The following is a 19,472-nucleotide window of genomic DNA, read 5'->3' as shown; positions in this document are numbered from 1 at the left end:
ACGTTACCCGAATGTCATATATGATCAAGGTCTTATCCAGAACTTTTGAAAAGGATCAACATCAATATTGAATCGCACCAACTTTGTACCACTGACCAAACAGATAAGCAATTTTCATATGAGAGACAAAGAGTTTTTAAGGCTTCAGTGAGAGTCGAACTCACGACCCCTGGTTTACGAGACCAGTGCTCTAACCTCTGAGCTATGAAGCCATTGAAAAGGAACAATTTCTAAAGCGATGTAGGGATTAGCCTGTTAGAGGTATGCATATGCTCAGTAACTCCTAAGGATCATTTACTATGCTACATGGGAGAAATGCAAAGAAACTGTACAAAGATTTTTCTTTAGGTACCAATTTGACATTGACATGGGAAAAACATCAACTTGAAATGCATATGAAAACTTACAACCCATACAAGCAATGATTGTAAGGTAAGGCGTGGTAAAAAATGTAAAGAGAAGCACGATGATTTATTTATATTTTCAATTGTACCAAATTTAAGAATGATTTCATAAACTTTTTTCATGTCAGTATTAATCTATGTGCAAATGGAGTTTTATGGAGCCATTCAAAAAAGATGAGTTTTTCAAGTGGAAACTTTTTACGAAAGCAAATTTTAAAGCAAATCTGCTCTAAAGTCTTTGTCTCCACATAGCATTAGATCTCTGGCCATGATTTTCATTTACATTTTCAATTATGCCAAATTTAAGAATGATGTCTGAATTTTTTTGTGTCTGTATTAGGATATATGCAGATGGAGTTTTATTGAGGCATTCAAAAAAGAAGACTTTTTAAAGCAAAAACACCCTTTCATTGGGGAGCTTTTAAAGGAGGTTTAGCTTTATAAAGTGGTTCCTAAAGCACTTTTTGAGAGTTCTTGAAGTGTTTTTGAAAAGTTTTTTTCTAAAGCTTTCTCTTTGCAGCCTTTTGATTTACAGTGTCTACTTTAGAGCAAATTCCATCAGGATCTGCTTCAAAGATGCAATATCCCCTATTATTTTCACCTGGCATTTTTCAAACCCTGAAGTGGAATAAATCACTCAAAATAGCTATGAGTGTGTGTTCACACTAAGTTATATTTTTCCTGCATTTTCAGGGCAGAAACTCTACAAGACTATGTGCACACAGAGGTTTTTAGCTGAGTTTTCAGAGCAGAATCTGGGCAGAAACTCCAAATTTTTTAGGAGCTATGAGATTTGCAGGAGCATTTGTAGAGTTTCCACTCAGTTTCAACTAGGTGGCTATGTGCACATGATGTCTTTTTTCAGGCAGCTTCCGCCATTGGAATCATTTGAAAACACTATCAAACATTGCTCAAAAGAATGAACATAAGCAATTCTATGTAAAACTGACTTGCTCTGTCTATGTTGAGGTTTTTGAATGTCTTTTGACCACTTCAGGTTTCTAAAAACGCCAAGCGGTTAAAAGAAGTCACATGTCCATTCTATTAGCGTTTTCCACCAGGAACATGCTGTGTATTTTACAGTACAAATCAGTGGAAAAGCTCAATACATGCCTGGACTTCAAAAAGACTTTTTTTTTGAGTGTTTTGCCATTGATTTTGCTTAAAAGAGCTAACTGTTTCTTATTTTTTCAATGGAGTGAAAAATGCGACCAGAAAAAAAGACTTCACCGAAACCATGGGAAAACCTTCCGAAAAAAGCCATCTCAAAATTGTCCAGGAAACAACCCAAAAAATGATACAAAAGACGATTCAGGGGAAGAAATGTCCTAAATTTCTTGAAAAGTCTTCTGCGTGAAAAACTCATCAAGTTCTCCTGAGTTTAAAAGCCATCATATGCACATACCAGTTCCTGTTCCAAAAATTCATTAAAAAACTGAGTGTGTGCGCAGTCCAACACTTCAAACAAAACTTGTGTTTTTTGAACTCCTAGTGGTGTTTGGAAAAGTTTTGATCAAAATTTCCTGAAAAAACCTCAGTGTGAATCTTTAGGTTATTTGCAGATGGAATTTTATTAAGGCATTTAAAAACAATGAGTTTTGCAAGCAGAACCCACTTAGGAAAACACCACTTTATTAGGTACTTTTGGGAAGAGTTTTTATGTTCATGATGTGTTTCCTGGGGATTTTTTGCAGAGTTTGCAATGAGATTTTCATTCTTAAAGCCTTTTTTGCAGATTTTTGATTTGAATGTGCCTAGTTTGGAGTAGTTTTCCTCAGGATCCGCTTCACAGAAGCAACAAGTATTTTTTTTACTTGCTACCACGTTTTTTTGCAAACCTGAAATGGATGAAAACTCTCCAAGTAATGTAATTATTATGTCTGAACATTTTTTTCTCAGTATAATAAACCTTCAACTAAGCAGGTATTTTTAAAGATAAGCTCAAGAATTAAACTATTCAGTTTCAAAATAACACAAAGGCTCCAGTGAGAATTGAACTCACGACCCCTGGTTTACAAGACCAGTGCTCTAACCACTGAGCTATGAAGCCAGCGAAACTTTGACACATCTTTTGATCTCTATTTCGAACAGTGCAATAGCCATTCAGGTGCATTACCAACACAAGTCCTTTCATTTCTAGTTTGAAATCACACTCTTAACGTAATGTCCCATCACCAACAAACCAACAACTGCTCTTGCAACGCAAAAGCATGACTTGCAAACATTCTAAAGCTTCAGTTCTATAACTGACTACCTGTTTATTGGCAATCTGATGTGCAAAAAAATGAAATCAGATGGATTGGCAAAGAAAAGAATTCTACTGCTTGCTTTAATAAAATATGTAATTCTTTATATTACAAAATCACACATCAAGAATTGATGAAGAAGGGTCATTAGACTCCTAAAGCTCTGATAGAGGTGGCATAAGAAAGGAATTTGACACACGTTACCCGAATGTCATATATGATCAAGGTCTTATCCAGAACTTTTGAAAAGGATCAACATCAATATTGAATCGCACCAACTTTGTACCACTGACCAAACAGATAAGCAATTTTCATATGAGAGACAAAGAGTTTTTAAGGCTTCAGTGAGAGTCGAACTCACGACCCCTGGTTTACGAGACCAGTGCTCTAACCTCTGAGCTATGAAGCCATTGAAAAGGAACAATTTCTAAAGCGATGTAGGGATTAGCCTGTTAGAGGTATGCATATGCTCAGTAACTCCTAAGGATCATTTACTATGCTACATGGGAGAAATGCAAAGAAACTGTACAAAGATTTTTCTTTAGGTACCAATTTGACATTGACATGGGAAAAACATCAACTTGAAATGCATATGAAAACTTACAACCCATACAAGCAATGATTGTAAGGTAAGGCGTGGTAAAAAATGTAAAGAGAAGCACGATGATTTATTTATATTTTCAATTGTACCAAATTTAAGAATGATTTCATAAACTTTTTTCATGTCAGTATTAATCTATGTGCAAATGGAGTTTTATGGAGCCATTCAAAAAAGATGAGTTTTTCAAGTGGAAACTTTTTACGAAAGCAAATTTTAAAGCAAATCTGCTCTAAAGTCTTTGTCTCCACATAGCATTAGATCTCTGGCCATGATTTTCATTTACATTTTCAATTATGCCAAATTTAAGAATGATGTCTGAATTTTTTTGTGTCTGTATTAGGATATATGCAGATGGAGTTTTATTGAGGCATTCAAAAAAGAAGACTTTTTAAAGCAAAAACACCCTTTCATTGGGGAGCTTTTAAAGGAGGTTTAGCTTTATAAAGTGGTTCCTAAAGCACTTTTTGAGAGTTCTTGAAGTGTTTTTGAAAAGTTTTTTTCTAAAGCTTTCTCTTTGCAGCCTTTTGATTTACAGTGTCTACTTTAGAGCAAATTCCATCAGGATCTGCTTCAAAGATGCAATATCCCCTATTATTTTCACCTGGCATTTTTCAAACCCTGAAGTGGAATAAATCACTCAAAATAGCTATGAGTGTGTGTTCACACTAAGTTATATTTTTCCTGCATTTTCAGGGCAGAAACTCTACAAGACTATGTGCACACAGAGGTTTTTAGCTGAGTTTTCAGAGCAGAATCTGGGCAGAAACTCCAAATTTTTGAGGAGCTATGAGATTTGCAGGTGCATTTGTAGAGTTTCCACTCAGTTTCAACTAGGTGGCTATGCGCACATGACGTCTTTTTTCAGGCAGCTTCCGCCATTGGAATCATTTGAAAACACTATCAAACATTGCTCAAAAGAATGAACATAAGCAATTCTATGTAAAACTGACTTGCTCTGTCTATGTTGAGGTTTTTGAATGTCTTTTGACCACTTCAGGTTTCTAAAAATGCCAAGCGGTTAAAAAAAGCCACATGTCCATTCTATTAGCGTTTTCCACCAGGAACATGCCGTGTATTTTACAGTACAAATCAGTGGAAAAGCTCAATACATGCCTGGACTTCAAAAATACTTTTTTTTTGAGTGTTTTGCCATTGATTTTGCTTAAAAGAGCTAACTGTTTCTTATTTTTTCAATGGAGTGAAAAATGCGACCAGAAAAAAAGACTTCACCGAAACCATGGGAAAACCTTCCGAAAAAAGCCGTCTCAAAATTGTCCAGGAAACAACCAAAAAAATGATACAAAAGACGATTCAGGGGAAGAAATTTCCTAAATTTCTTGAAAAGTCTTCTGCGTGAAAAACTCATCAACTTCTCCTGAGTTTAAAAGCCGTCATATGCACATACCAGTTCCTGTTCCAAAAATTCATTAAAAAACTGAGTGTGTGCGCAGTCCAACACTTCAAACAAAACTTGTGTTTTTTGAACTCCTAGCGGTGTTTGGAAAAGTGTTGATCAAAATTTCCTGAAAAAACCTCAGTGTGAATCTTTAGGTTATTTGCAGATGGAATTTTATTAAGGCATTTAAAAACAATGAGTTTTGCAAGCAGAACCCACTTAGGAAAACACCACTTTATTAGGTACTTTTGGGAAGAGTTTTTATGTTCATGATGTGTTTCCTGGGGATTTTTTGCAGAGTTTGCAATGAGATTTTCATTCTTAAAGCCTTTTTTGCAGATTTTTGATTTGAATGTGCCTAGTTTGGAGTAGTTTTCCTCAGGATCCGCTTCACAGAAGCAACAAGTATTTTTTTTACTTGCTACCACGTTTTTTTGCAAACCTGAAATGGATGAAAACTCTCCAAGTAATGTAATTATTATGTCTGAACATTTTTTTCTCAGTATAATAAACCTTCAACTAAGCAGGTATTTTTAAAGATAAGCTCAAGAATTAAACTATTCAGTTTCAAAATAACACAAAGGCTCCAGTGAGAATTGAACTCACGACCCCTGGTTTACAAGACCAGTGCTCTAACCACTGAGCTATGAAGCCAGCGAAACTTTGACACATCTTTTGATCTCTATTTCGAACAGTGCAATAGCCATTCAGGTGCATTACCAACACAAGTCCTTTCATTTCTAGTTTGAAATCACACTCTTAACGTAATGTCCCATCACCAACAAACCAACAACTGCTCTTGCAACGCAAAAGCATGACTTGCAAACATTCTAAAGCTTCAGTTCTATAACTGACTACCTGTTTATTGGCAATCTGATGTGCAAAAAAATGAAATCAGATGGATTGGCAAAGAAAAGAATTCTACTGCTTGCTTTAATAAAATATGTAATTCTTTATATTACAAAATCACACATCAAGAATTGATGAAGAAGGGTCATTAGACTCCTAAAGCTCTGATAGAGGTGGCATAAGAAAGGAATTTGACACACGTTACCCGAATGTCATATATGATCAAGGTCTTATCCAGAACTTTTGAAAAGGATGTCGTAACATCAATATTGAATCGCACCAACTTTGTACCACTGACCAAACAGATAAGCAATTTTCATATGAGAGACAAAGAGTCTCTCATATGAGGCTTCAGTGAGAGTCGAACTCACGACCCCTGGTTTACAAGACCAATGCTCTAACCTCTGAGCTATGAAGCCATTGAAAAGGAACAATTTCTAAAGCGATGTAGGGATTAGCCTGTTAGAGGTATGCATATGCTCAGTAACTCCTAAGGATCATTTACTATGCTACATGGGAGAAATGCAAAGAAACTGTACAAAGATTTTTCTTTAGGTACCAATTTGACATTGACATGGGAAAAACATCAACTTGAAATGCATATGAAAACTTACAACCCATACAAGCAATGATTGTAAGGTAAGGCATGGTAAAAAATGTAAAGAGAAGCACGATGATTTATTTATATTTTCAATTGTACCAAATTTAAGAATGATTTCATAAACTTTTTTCATGTCAGTATTAATCTATGTGCAAATGGAGTTTTATGGAGCCATTCAAAAAAGATGAGTTTTTCAAGTGGAAACTTTTTACGAAAGCAAATTTTAAAGCAAATCTGCTCTAAAGTCTTTGTCTCCACATAGCATTAGATCTCTGGCCATGATTTTCATTTACATTTTCAATTATGCCAAATTTAAGAATGATGTCTGAATTTTTTTGTGTCTGTATTAGGATATATGCAGATGGAGTTTTATTGAGGCATTCAAAAAAGAAGACTTTTTAAAGCAAAAACACCCTTTCATTGGGGAGCTTTTAAAGGAGGTTTAGCTTTATAAAGTGGTTCCTAAAGCACTTTTTGAGAGTTCTTGAAGTGTTTTTGAAGAGTTTTTTTCTAAAGCTTTTTCTTTGCAGCCTTTTGATTTACAGTATCTACTTTAGAGCAAATTCCATCAGGATCTGCTTCAAAGATGCAATATCCCCTATTATTTTCACCTGGCATTTTTCAAACCCTGAAGTGGAATAAATCACTCAAAATAGCTATGAGTGTGTGTTCACACTAAGTTATATTTTTCCTGTATTTTCAGGGCAGAAACTCTACAAGACTATGTGCACACAGAGGTTTTTAGCTGAGTTTTCAGAGCAGAATCTGGGCAGAAACTCCAAATTTTTGAGGAGCTATGAGATTTGCAGGAGCATTTGTAGAGTTTCCACTCAGTTTCAACTAGGTGGCTATGTGCACATGATGTCTTTTTTCAGGCAGCTTCCGCCATTGGAATCATTTGAAAACACTATCAAACATTGCTCAAAAGAATGAACATAAGCAATTCTATGTAAAACTGACTTGCTCTGTCTATGTTGAGGTTTTTGAATGTCTTTTGACCACTTCAGGTTTCTAAAAACGCCAAGCGGTTAAAAGAAGTCACATGTCCATTCTATTAGCGTTTTCCACCAGGAACATGCTGTGTATTTTACAGTACAAATCAGTGGAAAAGCTCAATACATGCCTGGACTTCAAAAAGACTTTTTTTTTGAGTGTTTTGCCATTGATTTTGCTTAAAAGAGCTAACTGTTTCTTATTTTTTCAATGGAGTGAAAAATGCGACCAGAAAAAAAGACTTCACCGAAACCATGGGAAAACCTTCCGAAAAAAGCCATCTCAAAATTGTCCAGGAAACAACCCAAAAAATGATACAAAAGACGATTCAGGGGAAGAAATGTCCTAAATTTCTTGAAAAGTCTTCTGCGTGAAAAACTCATCAAGTTCTCCTGAGTTTAAAAGCCATCATATGCACATACCAGTTCCTGTTCCAAAAATTCATTAAAAAACTGAGTGTGTGCGCAGTCCAACACTTCAAACAAAACTTGTGTTTTTTGAACTCCTAGTGGTGTTTGGAAAAGTTTTGATCAAAATTTCCTGAAAAAACCTCAGTGTGAATCTTTAGGTTATTTGCAGATGGAATTTTATTAAGGCATTTAAAAACAATGAGTTTTGCAAGCAGAACCCACTTAGGAAAACACCACTTTATTACGTACTTTTGGGAAGAGTTTTTATGTTCATGATGTGTTTCCTGGGGATTTTTTGCAGAGTTTGCAATGAGATTTTCATTCTTAAAGCCTTTTTTGCAGATTTTTGATTTGAATGTGCCTAGTTTGGAGTAGTTTTCCTCAGGATCCGCTTCACAGAAGCAACAAGTATTTTTTTTACTTGCTACCACGTTTTTTTGCAAACCTGAAATGGATGAAAACTCTCCAAGTAATGTAATTATTATGTCTGAACATTTTTTTCTCAGTATAATAAACCTTCAACTAAGCAGGTATTTTTAAAGATAAGCTCAAGAATTAAACTATTCAGTTTCAAAATAACACAAAGGCTCCAGTGAGAATTGAACTCACGACCCCTGGTTTACAAGACCAGTGCTCTAACCACTGAGCTATGAAGCCAGCGAAACTTTGACACATCTTTTGATCTCTATTTCGAACAGTGCAATAGCCATTCAGGTGCATTACCAACACAAGTCCTTTCATTTCTAGTTTGAAATCACACTCTTAACGTAATGTCCCATCACCAACAAACCAACAACTGCTCTTGCAACGCAAAAGCATGACTTGCAAACATTCTAAAGCTTCAGTTCTATAACTGACTACCTGTTTATTGGCAATCTGATGTGCAAAAAAATGAAATCAGATGGATTGGCAAAGAAAAGAATTCTACTGCTTGCTTTAATAAAATATGTAATTCTTTATATTACAAAATCACACATCAAGAATTGATGAAGAAGGGTCATTAGACTCCTAAAGCTCTGATAGAGGTGGCATAAGAAAGGAATTTGACACACGTTACCCGAATGTCATATATGATCAAGGTCTTATCCAGAACTTTTGAAAAGGATCAACATCAATATTGAATCACACCAACTTTGTACCACTGACCAAACAGATAAGCAATTTTCATATGAGAGACAAAGAGTTTTTAAGGCTTCAGTGAGAGTCGAACTCACGACCCCTGGTTTACGAGACCAGTGCTCTAACCTCTGAGCTATGAAGCCATTGAAAAGGAAGAATTTCTAAAGCGATGTAGGGATTAGCCTGTTAGAGGTATGCATATGCTCAGTAACTCCTAAGGATCATTTACTATGCTACATGGGAGAAATGCAAAGAAACTGTACAAAGATTTTTCTTTAGGTACCAATTTGACATTGACATGGGAAAAACATCAACTTGAAATGCATATGAAAACTTACAACCCATACAAGCAATGATTGTAAGGTAAGGCATGGTAAAAAATGTAAAGAGAAGCACGATGATTTATTTATATTTTCAATTGTACCAAATTTAAGAATGATTTCATAAACTTTTTTCATGTCAGTATTAATCTATGTGCAAATGGAGTTTTATGGAGCCATTCAAAAAAGATGAGTTTTTCAAGTGGAAACTTTTTACGAAAGCAAATTTTAAAGCAAATCTGCTCTAAAGTCTTTGTCTCCACATAGCATTAGATCTCTGGCCATGATTTTCATTTACATTTTCAATTATGCCAAATTTAAGAATGATGTCTGAATTTTTTTGTGTCTGTATTAGGATATATGCAGATGGAGTTTTATTGAGGCATTCAAAAAAGAAGACTTTTTAAAGCAAAAACACCCTTTCATTGGGGAGCTTTTAAAGGAGGTTTAGCTTTATAAAGTGGTTCCTAAAGCACTTTTTGAGAGTTCTTGAAGTGTTTTTGAAAAGTTTTTTTCTAAAGCTTTCTCTTTGCAGCCTTTTGATTTACAGTGTCTACTTTAGAGCAAATTCCATCAGGATCTGCTTCAAAGATGCAATATCCCCTATTATTTTCACCTGGCATTTTTCAAACCCTGAAGTGGAATAAATCACTCAAAATAGCTATGAGTGTGTGTTCACACTAAGTTATATTTTTCCTGCATTTTCAGGGCAGAAACTCTACAAGACTATGTGCACACAGAGGTTTTTAGCTGAGTTTTCAGAGCAGAATCTGGGCAGAAACTCCAAATTTTTGAGGAGCTATGAGATTTGCAGGTGCATTTGTAGAGTTTCCACTCAGTTTCAACTAGGTGGCTATGTGCACATGATGTCTTTTTTCAGGCAGCTTCCGCCATTGGAATCATTTGAAAACACTATCAAACATTGCTCAAAAGAATGAACATAAGCAATTCTATGTAAAACTGACTTGCTCTGTCTATGTTGAGGTTTTTGAATGTCTTTTGACCACTTCAGGTTTCTAAAAACGCCAAGCGGTTTAAAGAAGTCACATGTCCATTCTATTAGCGTTTTCCACCAGGAACATGCTGTGTATTTTACAGTACAAATCAGTGGAAAAGCTCAATACATGCCTGGACTTCAAAAAGACTTTTTTTTTGAGTGTTTTGCCATTGATTTTGCTTAAAAGAGCTAACTGTTTCTTATTTTTTCAATGGAGTGAAAAATGCGACCAGAAAAAAAGACTTCACCGAAACCATGGGAAAACCTTCCGAAAAAAGCCATCTCAAAATTGTCCAGGAAACAACCCAAAAAATGATACAAAAGACGATTCAGGGGAAGAAATGTCCTAAATTTCTTGAAAAGTCTTCTGCGTGAAAAACTCATCAAGTTCTCCTGAGTTTAAAAGCCGTCATATGCACATACCAGTTCCTGTTCCAAAAATTCATTAAAAAACTGAGTGTGTGCGCAGTCCAACACTTCAAACAAAACTTGTGTTTTTTGAACTCCTAGTGGTGTTTGGAAAAGTTTTGATCAAAATTTCCTGAAAAAACCTCAGTGTGAATCTTTAGGTTATTTGCAGATGGAATTTTATTAAGGCATTTAAAAACAATGAGTTTTGCAAGCAGAACCCACTTAGGAAAACACCACTTTATTAGGTACTTTTGGGAAGAGTTTTTATGTTCATGATGTGTTTCCTGGGGATTTTTTGCAGAGTTTGCAATGAGATTTTCATTCTTAAAGCCTTTTTTGCAGATTTTTGATTTGAATGTGCCTAGTTTGGAGTAGTTTTCCTCAGGATCCGCTTCACAGAAGCAACAAGTATTTTTTTTACTTGCTACCACGTTTTTTTGCAAACCTGAAATGGATGAAAACTCTCCAAGTAATGTAATTATTATGTCTGAACATTTTTTTCTCAGTATAATAAACCTTCAACTAAGCAGGTATTTTTAAAGATAAGCTCAAGAATTAAACTATTCAGTTTCAAAATAACACAAAGGCTCCAGTGAGAATTGAACTCACGACCCCTGGTTTACAAGACCAGTGCTCTAACCACTGAGCTATGAAGCCAGCGAAACTTTGACACATCTTTTGATCTCTATTTCGAACAGTGCAATAGCCATTCAGGTGCATTACCAACACAAGTCCTTTCATTTCTAGTTTGAAATCACACTCTTAACGTAATGTCCCATCACCAACAAACCAACAACTGCTCTTGCAACGCAAAAGCATGACTTGCAAACATTCTAAAGCTTCAGTTCTATAACTGACTACCTGTTTATTGGCAATCTGATGTGCAAAAAAATGAAATCAGATGGATTGGCAAAGAAGAGAATTCTACTGCTTGCTTTAATAAAATATGTAATTCTTTATATTACAAAATCACACATCAAGAATTGATGAAGAAGGGTCATTAGACTCCTAAAGCTCTGATAGAGGTGGCATAAGAAAGGAATTTGACACACGTTACCCGAATGTCATATATGATCAAGGTCTTATCCAGAACTTTTGAAAAGGATCAACATCAATATTGAATCGCACCAACTTTGTACCACTGACCAAACAGATAAGCAATTTTCATATGAGAGACAAAGAGTTTTTAAGGCTTCAGTGAGAGTCGAACTCACGACCCCTGGTTTACGAGACCAGTGCTCTAACCTCTGAGCTATGAAGCCATTGAAAAGGAACAATTTCTAAAGCGATGTAGGGATTAGCCTGTTAGAGGTATGCATATGCTCAGTAACTCCTAAGGATCATTTACTATGCTACATGGGAGAAATGCAAAGAAACTGTACAAAGATTTTTCTTTAGGTACCAATTTGACATTGACATGGGAAAAACATCAACTTGAAATGCATATGAAAACTTACAACCCATACAAGCAATGATTGTAAGGTAAGGCATGGTAAAAAATGTAAAGAGAAGCACGATGATTTATTTATATTTTCAATTGTACCAAATTTAAGAATGATTTCATAAACTTTTTTCATGTCAGTATTAATCTATGTGCAAATGGAGTTTTATGGAGCCATTCAAAAAAGATGAGTTTTTCAAGTGGAAACTTTTTACGAAAGCAAATTTTAAAGCAAATCTGCTCTAAAGTCTTTGTCTCCACATAGCATTAGATCTCTGGCCATGATTTTCATTTACATTTTCAATTATGCCAAATTTAAGAATGATGTCTGAATTTTTTTGTGTCTGTATTAGGATATATGCAGATGGAGTTTTATTGAGGCATTCAAAAAAGAAGACTTTTTAAAGCAAAAACACCCTTTCATTGGGGAGCTTTTAAAGGAGGTTTAGCTTTATAAAGTGGTTCCTAAAGCACTTTTTGAGAGTTCTTGAAGTGTTTTTGAAAAGTTTTTTTCTAAAGCTTTCTCTTTGCAGCCTTTTGATTTACAGTGTCTACTTTAGAGCAAATTCCATCAGGATCTGCTTCAAAGATGCAATATCCCCTATTATTTTCACCTGGCATTTTTCAAACCCTGAAGTGGAATAAATCACTCAAAATAGCTATGAGTGTGTGTTCACACTAAGTTATATTTTTCCTGCATTTTCAGGGCAGAAACTCTACAAGACTATGTGCACACAGAGGTTTTTAGCTGAGTTTTCAGAGCAGAATCTGGGCAGAAACTCCAAATTTTTGAGGAGCTATGAGATTTGCAGGTGCATTTGTAGAGTTTCCACTCAGTTTCAACTAGGTGGCTATGCGCACATGACGTCTTTTTTCAGGCAGCTTCCGCCATTGGAATCATTTGAAAACACTATCAAACATTGCTCAAAAGAATGAACATAAGCAATTCTATGTAAAACTGACTTGCTCTGTCTATGTTGAGGTTTTTGAATGTCTTTTGACCACTTCAGGTTTCTAAAAATGCCAAGCGGTTAAAAAAAGCCACATGTCCATTCTATTAGCGTTTTCCACCAGGAACATGCTGTGTATTTTACAGTACAAATCAGTGGAAAAGCTCAATACATGCCTGGACTTCAAAAATACTTTTTTTTTGAGTGTTTTGCCATTGATTTTGCTTAAAAGAGCTAACTGTTTCTTCTTTTTTCAATGGAGTGAAAAATGCGACCAGAAAAAAAGACTTCACCGAAACCATGGGAAAACCTTCCGAAAAAAGCCGTCTCAAAATTGTCCAGGAAACAACCAAAAAAATGATACAAAAGACGATTCAGGGGAAGAAATTTCCTAAATTTCTTGAAAAGTCTTCTGCGTGAAAAACTCATCAACTTCTCCTGAGTTTAAAAGCCGTCATATGCACATACCAGTTCCTGTTCCAAAAATTCATTAAAAAACTGAGTGTGTGCGCAGTCCAACACTTCAAACAAAACTTGTGTTTTTTGAACTCCTAGCGGTGTTTGGAAAAGTGTTGATCAAAATTTCCTGAAAAAACCTCAGTGTGAATCTTTAGGTTATTTGCAGATGGAATTTTATTAAGGCATTTAAAAACAATGAGTTTTGCAAGCAGAACCCACTTAGGAAAACACCACTTTATTAGGTACTTTTGGGAAGAGTTTTTATGTTCATGATGTGTTTCCTGGGGATTTTTTGCAGAGTTTGCAATGAGATTTTCATTCTTAAAGCCTTTTTTGCAGATTTTTGATTTGAATGTGCCTAGTTTGGAGTAGTTTTCCTCAGGATCCGCTTCACAGAAGCAACAAGTATTTTTTTTACTTGCTACCACGTTTTTTTGCAAACCTGAAATGGATGAAAACTCTCCAAGTAATGTAATTATTATGTCTGAACATTTTTTTCTCAGTATAATAAACCTTCAACTAAGCAGGTATTTTTAAAGATAAGCTCAAGAATTAAACTATTCAGTTTCAAAATAACACAAAGGCTCCAGTGAGAATTGAACTCACGACCCCTGGTTTACAAGACCAGTGCTCTAACCACTGAGCTATGAAGCCAGCGAAACTTTGACACATCTTTTGATCTCTATTTCGAACAGTGCAATAGCCATTCAGGTGCATTACCAACACAAGTCCTTTCATTTCTAGTTTGAAATCACACTCTTAACGTAATGTCCCATCACCAACAAACCAACAACTGCTCTTGCAACGCAAAAGCATGACTTGCAAACATTCTAAAGCTTCAGTTCTATAACTGACTACCTGTTTATTGGCAATCTGATGTGCAAAAAAATGAAATCAGATGGATTGGCAAAGAAAAGAATTCTACTGCTTGCTTTAATAAAATATGTAATTCTTTATATTACAAAATCACACATCAAGAATTGATGAAGAAGGGTCATTAGACTCCTAAAGCTCTGATAGAGGTGGCATAAGAAAGGAATTTGACACACGTTACCCGAATGTCATATATGATCAAGGTCTTATCCAGAACTTTTGAAAAGGATGTCGTAACATCAATATTGAATCGCACCAACTTTGTACCACTGACCAAACAGATAAGCAATTTTCATATGAGAGACAAAGAGTTTTTAAGGCTTCAGTGAGAGTCGAACTCACGACCCCTGGTTTACGAGACCAGTGCTCTAACCTCTGAGCTATGAAGCCATTGAAAAGGAACAATTTCTAAAGCGATGTAGGGATTAGCCTGTTAGAGGTATGCATATGCTCAGTAACTCCTAAGGATCATTTATTATGCTACATGGGAGAAATGCAAAGAAACTGTACAAAGATTTTTCTTTAGGTACCAATTTGACATTGACATGGGAAAAATATCAACTTGAAATGCATATGAAAACTTACAACCCATACAAGCAATGATTGTAAGGTAAGGCGTGGTAAAAAATGTAAAGAGAAGCACGATGATTTATTTATATTTTCAATTGTACCAAATTTAAGAATGATTTCATAAACTTTTTTCAGGTCAGTATTAATCTATGTGCAAATGGAGTTTTATGGAGCCATTCAAAAAAGATGAGTTTTTCAAGTGGAAACTTTTTACAAAAGCAAATTTTAAAGCAAATCTGCTCTAAAGTCTTTGTCTCCACATAGCATTAGATCTCTGGCCATGATTTTCATTTACATTTTCAATTATGCCAAATTTAAGAATGATGTCTGAATTTTTTTTGTGTCAGTATTAGGATATATGCAGATGGAGTTTTATTGAGGCATTCAAAAAAGAAGACTTTTTAAAGCAAAAACACCCTTTCATTGGGGAGCTTTTAAAGGAGGTTTAGCTTTATAAAGTGGTTCCTAAAGCACTTTTTGAGAGTTCTTGAAGTGTTTTTGAAGAGTTTTTTTCTAAAGCTTTTTCTTTGCAGCCTTTTGATTTACAGTGTCTACTTTAGAGTAAATTCCATCAGGATCTGCTTCAAAGATGCAATATCCCCTATTATTTTCACCTGGCATTTTTCAAACCCTGAAGTGGAATAAATCACTCAAAATAGCTATGAGTGTGTGTTCACACTAAGTTATATTTTTCCTGCATTTTCAGGGCAGAAACTCTACAAGACTATGTGCACACAGAGGTTTTTAGCTGAGTTTTCAGAGCAGAATCTGGGCAGAAACTCCAAATTTTTTAGGAGCTATGAGATTTGCAGGAGCATTTGTAGAGTTTCCACTCAGTTTCAACTAGGTGGCTATGTGCACATGATGTCTTTTTTCAGGCAGCTTCCGCCATTGGAATCATTTGAAAACACTATCAAACATTGCTCAAAAGAATGAACATAAGCAATTCTATGTAAAACTGACTTGCTCTGTCTATGTTGAGGTTTTTGAATGTCTTTTGACCACTTCAGGTTTCTAAAAACGCCAAGCGGTTAAAAGAAATCACATGTCCATTCTATTAGCGTTTTCCACCAGGAACATGCTGTGTATTTTACAGTACAAATCAGTGGAAAAGCTCAATACATGCCTGGACTTCAAAAAGACTTTTTTTTTGAGTGTTTTGCCATTGATTTTGCTTAAAAGAGCTAACTGTTTCTTATTTTTTCAATGGAGTGAAAAATGCGACCAGAAAAAAAGACTTCACCGAAACCATGGGAAAACCTTCCGAAAAAAGCCATCTCAAAATTGTCCAGGAAACAACCCAAAAAATGATACAAAAGACGATTCAGGGGAAGAAATGTCCTAAATTTCTTGAAAAGTCTTCTGCGTGAAAAACTCATCAAGTTCTCCTGAGTTTAAAAGCCATCATATGCACATACCAGTTCCTGTTCCAAAAATTCATTAAAAAACTGAGTGTGTGCGCAGTCCAACACTTCAAACAAAACTTGTGTTTTTTGAACTCCTAGTGGTGTTTGGAAAAGTTTTGATCAAAATTTCCTGAAAAAACCTCAGTGTGAATCTTTAGGTTATTTGCAGATGGAATTTTATTAAGGCATTTAAAAACAATGAGTTTTGCAAGCAGAACCCACTTAGGAAAACACCACTTTATTAGGTACTTTTGGGAAGAGTTTTTATGTTCATGATGTGTTTCCTGGGGATTTTTTGCAGAGTTTGCAATGAGATTTTCATTCTTAAAGCCTTTTTTGCAGATTTTTGATTTGAATGTGCCTAGTTTGGAGTAGTTTTCCTCAGGATCCGCTTCACAGAAGCAACAAGTATTTTTTTTACTTGCTACCACGTTTTTTTGCAAACCTGAAATGGATGAAAACTCTCCAAGTAATGTAATTATTATGTCTGAACATTTTTTTCTCAGTATAATAAACCTTCAACTAAGCAGGTATTTTTAAAGATAAGCTCAAGAATTAAACTATTCAGTTTCAAAATAACACAAAGGCTCCAGTGAGAATTGAACTCACGACCCCTGGTTTACAAGACCAGTGCTCTAACCACTGAGCTATGAAGCCAGCGAAACTTTGACACATCTTTTGATCTCTATTTCGAACAGTGCAATAGCCATTCAGGTGCATTACCAACACAAGTCCTTTCATTTCTAGTTTGAAATCACACTCTTAACGTAATGTCCCATCACCAACAAACCAACAACTGCTCTTGCAACGCAAAAGCATGACTTGCAAACATTCTAAAGCTTCAGTTCTATAACTGACTACCTGTTTATTGGCAATCTGATGTGCAAAAAAATGAAATCAGATGGATTGGCAAAGAAAAGAATTCTACTGCTTGCTTTAATAAAATATGTAATTCTTTATATTACAAAATCACACATCAAGAATTGATGAAGAAGGGTCATTAGACTCCTAAAGCTCTGATAGAGGTGGCATAAGAAAGGAATTTGACACACGTTACCCGAATGTCATATATGATCAAGGTCTTATCCAGAACTTTTGAAAAGGATCAACATCAATATTGAATCGCACCAACTTTGTACCACTGACCAAACAGATAAGCAATTTTCATATGAGAGGCAAAGAGTTTTTAAGGCTTCAGTGAGAGTCGAACTCACGACCCCTGGTTTACGAGACCAGTGCTCTAACCTCTGAGCTATGAAGCCATTGAAAAGGAACAATTTCTAAAGCGATGTAGGGATTAGCCTGTTAGAGGTATGCATATGCTCAGTAACTCCTAAGGATCATTTATTATGCTACATGGGAGAAATGCAAAGAAACTGTACAAAGATTTTTCTTTAGGTACCAATTTGACATTGACATGGGAAAAATATCAACTTGAAATGCATATGAAAACTTACAACCCATACAAGCAATGATTGTAAGGTAAGGCGTGGTAAAAAATGTAAAGAGAAGCACGATGATTTATTTATATTTTCAATTGTACCAAATTTAAGAATGATTTCATAAACTTTTTTCAGGTCAGTATTAATCTATGTGCAAATGGAGTTTTATGGAGCCATTCAAAAAAGATGAGTTTTTCAAGTGGAAACTTTTTACAAAAGCAAATTTTAAAGCAAATCTGCTCTAAAGTCTTTGTCTCCACATAGCATTAGATCTCTGGCCATGATTTTCATTTACATTTTCAATTATGCCAAATTTAAGAATGATGTCTGAATTTTTTTTGTGTCAGTATTAGGATATATGCAGATGGAGTTTTATTGAGGCATTCAAAAAAGAAGACTTTTTAAAGCAAAAACACCCTTTCATTGGGGAGCTTTTAAAGGAGGTTTAGCTTTATAAAGTGGTTCCTAAAGCACTTTTTGAGAGTTCTTGAAGTGTTTTTGAAGAGTTTTTTTCTAAAGCTTTTTCTTTGCAGCCTTTTGATTTACAGTGTCTACTTTAGAGTAAATTCCATCAGGATCTGCTTCAAAGATGCAATATCCCCTATTATTTTCACCTGGCATTTTTCAAACCCTGAAGTGGAATAAATCACTCAAAATAGCTATGAGTGTGTGTTCACACTAAGTTATATTTTTCCTGCATTTTCAGGGCAGAAACTCTACAAGACTATGTGCACACAGAGGTTTTTAGCTGAGTTTTCAGAGCAGAATCTGGGCAGAAACTCCAAATTTTTTAGGAGCTATGAGATTTGCAGGAGCATTTGTAGAGTTTCCACTCAGTTTCAACTAGGTGGCTATGTGCACATGATGTCTTTTTTCAGGCAGCTTCCGCCATTGGAATCATTTGAAAACACTATCAAACATTGCTCAAAAGAATGAACATAAGCAATTCTATGTAAAACTGACTTGCTCTGTCTATGTTGAGGTTTTTGAATGTCTTTTGACCACTTCAGGTTTCTAAAAACGCCAAGCGGTTAAAAGAAATCACATGTCCATTCTATTAGCGTTTTCCACCAGGAACATGCTGTGTATTTTACAGTACAAATCAGTGGAAAAGCTCAATACATGCCTGGACTTCAAAAAGACTTTTTTTTTGAGTGTTTTGCCATTGATTTTGCTTAAAAGAGCTAACTGTTTCTTATTTTTTCAATGGAGTGAAAAATGCGACCAGAAAAAAAGACTTCACCGAAACCATGGGAAAACCTTCCGAAAAAAGCCATCTCAAAATTGTCCAGGAAACAACCCAAAAAATGATACAAAAGACGATTCAGGGGAAGAAATGTCCTAAATTTCTTGAAAAGTCTTCTGCGTGAAAAACTCATCAAGTTCTCCTGAGTTTAAAAGCCATCATATGCACATACCAGTTCCTGTTCCAAAAATTCATTAAAAAACTGAGTGTGTGCGCAGTCCAACACTTCAAACAAAACTTGTGTTTTTTGAACTCCTAGTGGTGTTTGGAAAAGTTTTGATCAAAATTTCCTGAAAAAACCTCAGTGTGAATCTTTAGGTTATTTGCAGATGGAATTTTATTAAGGCATTTAAAAACAATGAGTTTTGCAAGCAGAACCCACTTAGGAAAACACCACTTTATTAGGTACTTTTGGGAAGAGTTTTTATGTTCATGATGTGTTTCCTGGGGATTTTTTGCAGAGTTTGCAATGAGATTTTCATTCTTAAAGCCTTTTTTGCAGATTTTTGATTTGAATGTGCCTAGTTTGGAGTAGTTTTCCTCAGGATCCGCTTCACAGAAGCAACAAGTATTTTTTTTACTTGCTACCACGTTTTTTTGCAAACCTGAAATGGATGAAAACTCTCCAAGTAATGTAATTATTATGTCTGAACATTTTTTTCTCAGTATAATAAACCTTCAACTAAGCAGGTATTTTTAAAGATAAGCTCAAGAATTAAACTATTCAGTTTCAAAATA

At 35.2% G+C, this 19,472-nt stretch overlaps 13 non-coding genes across 13 annotated transcripts; all 13 read right to left on the bottom strand.

The window, feature by feature from the left end:
* Positions 1–139: 139 nt before the first annotated feature.
* TRNAT-CGU (transfer RNA threonine (anticodon CGU)) lies at positions 140–212 on the bottom strand. Its single transcript has one exon. It is a non-coding gene; the product is annotated as a tRNA-Thr (tRNA).
* A 2,169-nt stretch (positions 213–2,381) lies between these two features.
* On the bottom strand, positions 2,382–2,454 carry TRNAT-UGU (transfer RNA threonine (anticodon UGU)). The gene has a single exon. It is a non-coding gene; the product is annotated as a tRNA-Thr (tRNA).
* A 532-nt stretch (positions 2,455–2,986) lies between these two features.
* TRNAT-CGU (transfer RNA threonine (anticodon CGU)) lies at positions 2,987–3,059 on the bottom strand. Its single transcript has one exon. It is a non-coding gene; the product is annotated as a tRNA-Thr (tRNA).
* A 2,169-nt stretch (positions 3,060–5,228) lies between these two features.
* On the bottom strand, positions 5,229–5,301 carry TRNAT-UGU (transfer RNA threonine (anticodon UGU)). The gene has a single exon. It is a non-coding gene; the product is annotated as a tRNA-Thr (tRNA).
* Positions 5,302–5,842: 541 nt separating this feature from the next.
* On the bottom strand, positions 5,843–5,915 carry TRNAT-UGU (transfer RNA threonine (anticodon UGU)). Its single transcript has one exon. It is a non-coding gene; the product is annotated as a tRNA-Thr (tRNA).
* A 2,169-nt stretch (positions 5,916–8,084) lies between these two features.
* TRNAT-UGU (transfer RNA threonine (anticodon UGU)) lies at positions 8,085–8,157 on the bottom strand. Its single transcript has one exon. It is a non-coding gene; the product is annotated as a tRNA-Thr (tRNA).
* Positions 8,158–8,689: 532 nt separating this feature from the next.
* Positions 8,690–8,762, bottom strand: TRNAT-CGU (transfer RNA threonine (anticodon CGU)). Its single transcript has one exon. It is a non-coding gene; the product is annotated as a tRNA-Thr (tRNA).
* Positions 8,763–10,931: 2,169 nt separating this feature from the next.
* Positions 10,932–11,004, bottom strand: TRNAT-UGU (transfer RNA threonine (anticodon UGU)). The gene has a single exon. It is a non-coding gene; the product is annotated as a tRNA-Thr (tRNA).
* A 532-nt stretch (positions 11,005–11,536) lies between these two features.
* TRNAT-CGU (transfer RNA threonine (anticodon CGU)) lies at positions 11,537–11,609 on the bottom strand. The gene has a single exon. It is a non-coding gene; the product is annotated as a tRNA-Thr (tRNA).
* Positions 11,610–13,778: 2,169 nt separating this feature from the next.
* Positions 13,779–13,851, bottom strand: TRNAT-UGU (transfer RNA threonine (anticodon UGU)). Its single transcript has one exon. It is a non-coding gene; the product is annotated as a tRNA-Thr (tRNA).
* Positions 13,852–14,387: 536 nt separating this feature from the next.
* Positions 14,388–14,460, bottom strand: TRNAT-CGU (transfer RNA threonine (anticodon CGU)). The gene has a single exon. It is a non-coding gene; the product is annotated as a tRNA-Thr (tRNA).
* A 2,170-nt stretch (positions 14,461–16,630) lies between these two features.
* TRNAT-UGU (transfer RNA threonine (anticodon UGU)) lies at positions 16,631–16,703 on the bottom strand. Its single transcript has one exon. It is a non-coding gene; the product is annotated as a tRNA-Thr (tRNA).
* Positions 16,704–17,235: 532 nt separating this feature from the next.
* TRNAT-CGU (transfer RNA threonine (anticodon CGU)) lies at positions 17,236–17,308 on the bottom strand. Its single transcript has one exon. It is a non-coding gene; the product is annotated as a tRNA-Thr (tRNA).
* Positions 17,309–19,472: the final 2,164 nt, after the last annotated feature.

Source organism: Ranitomeya variabilis, chromosome 1, assembly GCF_051348905.1.
Source record: "Ranitomeya variabilis isolate aRanVar5 chromosome 1, aRanVar5.hap1, whole genome shotgun sequence".
Classification (NCBI taxonomy): Eukaryota; Metazoa; Chordata; class Amphibia; order Anura; family Dendrobatidae; genus Ranitomeya; species Ranitomeya variabilis.
The sequence above is the reverse complement of the archived record's forward strand: the minus strand, read 5'-3'. Positions and strand labels throughout refer to the sequence as shown.